We start from the raw sequence: 2,768 nt of genomic DNA, 5'->3' as shown, positions 1-2,768 counted from the left end.
CTGCTTCTCCTGGTGGCTCGCCCGCGGTGGAAGGGCGGAACGTGCTGCAAACCCCCAGTGTCGTCGGCTCACCCAGTTGTGACTGCGGATGCACAGGGCCTACGCCCCGCACGATCTCGACGACGGCTCACTGATGTGGTCAGCGTTGACGGCGAGCGAGTCTGCCGTGATGTCTGCTAATCCTGGGTTGATGACTGACAGCGGCAGCAGAGAGGACCAGAGCTGGTACTGTCCCCTCACGTCTGCTGCTGGATGGGCCGCCCTTACTGCAATAAAGATTAACATGTCGATCACCGAGCTGAGCGCTATGCAGCGTCCCAGTACACATTTAACCGCAAGTCTAACTGTGAGTGCCTTGTTGCTATCAAAGCTGGCGTATTTAAAGGAAGCACGAGCGACGTCCTGACGTCATGCTCGTATGTAATGAATGCATTCGTTCCACTTATACTGCTGATTTATCTGTCATACTCGCCCCTTAGGTGTTCTTGCGACAGAGTTACGTGTTGTTACAGCAGACTTACGCGAAGTTGTGAAATGCAGTACAGCTGACGCTATACCTCTGTCTTAAACTCTACGAAAGTCTCCATCTAACACAAACCCGCATGTTAACCAATTCTCTCTCTCCTGTTGTGTGTAACCAGGCTACTGCCCTTGTGTGACGACACATTCTGATACTTGTGCAATCCTCTTATGTCTTGGCTAACCTACTGCATAGGCAACGAAACTTTGACAATATTCCACGTTTCCAACTCTTTACTATTCCGCGACACTATACTACTACCAGAAGAATGAGGATGCCTGGCCTCCTTTGTCTTCTCTGATCAGCCAGTGCTGCCTAGACCGCCAATAACATTGCACAATAATTTTGTGCAATTTATTGAAGTTCTCCCTAGGTTTGCCAATAATGTTGTCGATAATACTCTACACTAATATTTTGGTTCAGAATGTTGATGATAAAGACGCCCCCGCTGTGACAATTGGTCTGCTTTGTTTCAAACAGCAAAACAAAGGTCACGGTCAGTTAAAGATCACTCATGAAAACATGTTGAGAGAATGGATGTTAAAGGACAAAAAAGATTATCACGGCTTTTTTTTGTGTTGATGGTCCATCATTTGATACATTACTGGATTACTGGAAATGCTTCTCAACATAATAGGTGGCCCCAAACAAAGGTATTTGCTCTATGTCCCCCCGTCCCCCCCCCCCCCGCCGTCCCCTGTCCCACGGCCCCTTCCCACCCCCCTTGAAATCCGAGGTATGGTGTTTTTATTCATTACAAAATTCCTATACATTTCCATAAGTGATTTCCAAAGATTCAATTAAACCTATCATTTAGCCAAACGTAGCACCATGTGCCTAATGCAATGAGACAGTACTACGGCTTTAGCAATTGTTGTATAATCGTTTGTTTTAAGTACTGAAGTAATGTAATCGCATGTGTAACAAAAATTGAGTGCAGAATGAGATTTTTACTCTGCAGCGGAGTGTGCACTGATATGAAAGTTCCTGTCAGATTAAAACTGTGTGCCGGACCGAGACTCGAACTCTGGACCTTTGCCTTTTGCGGGCAAGTGCTCTACCAACTGAGCTACCCAAGCACGACTCACGCCCCGTTCTCACAGCTTTACTTCTGCCAGTACCTCGCCTCCTACCTTCCAAACTTTACAGAAGCTCTCCTGCGAACCTTGCAGAACTAGCACTCCTGAAAGAAAAGATATTGCGGAGACATGCCTTAGCCACAGCCTGGGGGATATTACCAGAATGATATTTTCACTCCGCAGCGGAGTGTGCGCTGATATGAAACTTCCTGGCAGATTAAAACTGTGTGCCGGACCGAGATTCGAACTCGGGACCTTTGCCTTTGGCGGGGTACTGGCAGAAGTAGAGCTGTGATGACGGGGCGTCAGTCGTGCTTGGGTAGCTCAGTTGGTAGAGCACTTGCCCGCGAAAGGCAAAGGTCCCGAGTTCGAGTCTCGGTCCGGCAAACAGTTTTAATCTGCCAGGAAGTTTCAAAAATTGAGTGGATAAGCATCAGTTCTCGGGAATATTGTTTCCTGTGCCACCTTTAACATTTAGTTGTTGTAGCATGATATGTCTCAAAACTGATGAACTGATTTACGTCAAGAATGGCAATTTTAGAGTCCCGCCCCCATCCCCTTCTCCTACTCCCCTAGATAAATTTCTATGAATGCCCATATTCCCACAACCCGAAAACAAAATACTAGAATGACAGATGAAATTTCGACAAATCAGGGTCTAGTACAACACCTTCCCACTGGCAGTTCTTTAAAAGACTCGAAATTTTCAAGTGCAGCTTCACCTTAAACTATTTGAGACATAGTTAAGGAAACGTGTCACACAGTGACGCGTGCACTAAACGATTATATTCGGGCAGGTAATGTATACACACACCTAAATATCTACACTGAATGTTTCAGAAATAAGTACAAAATTTTTATGGTATGATAGGTTAGATATAGGCAATCATTTTAAGGAAACGAACATGGGGTCGCTGACTCATATTTGGTGCGCAAGACAACGCCAAAGCACAGAAACATCACTGTACAGTGTGATTACTGCAGTAAATACTCGAAGTGTGCGCCCGTTGAACTGATGGTACAACTCAAGCCGCCGAACGACGGTGGACGTTGGGTATTCTTTCATTGAGTTGATCTCGGACGTCTTCTGCAGTAACAGCAGTTCGAACTACGAGTTCTTCCACAGGAGTTTGATACACAGTGGCCTTCACGTGGCTCCAAAGATGAAA

At 46.1% G+C, this 2,768-nt stretch overlaps 1 non-coding gene across 1 annotated transcript; it reads left to right on the top strand.

Annotated features, from left to right (window-relative positions):
• Positions 1-1,911: 1,911 nt before the first annotated feature.
• Trnas-cga lies at positions 1,912-1,986 on the top strand. The gene has a single exon. It is a non-coding gene; the product is annotated as a tRNA-Ser (tRNA).
• The last annotated feature ends 782 nt before the right edge of the window (positions 1,987-2,768 follow it).

The sequence above is a fragment of the Schistocerca piceifrons genome, chromosome 6 (assembly GCF_021461385.2).
Source record: "Schistocerca piceifrons isolate TAMUIC-IGC-003096 chromosome 6, iqSchPice1.1, whole genome shotgun sequence".
NCBI lineage: Eukaryota > Metazoa > Arthropoda > Insecta > Orthoptera > Acrididae > Schistocerca > Schistocerca piceifrons.
The sequence above is the reverse complement of the archived record's forward strand: the minus strand, read 5'-3'. Positions and strand labels throughout refer to the sequence as shown.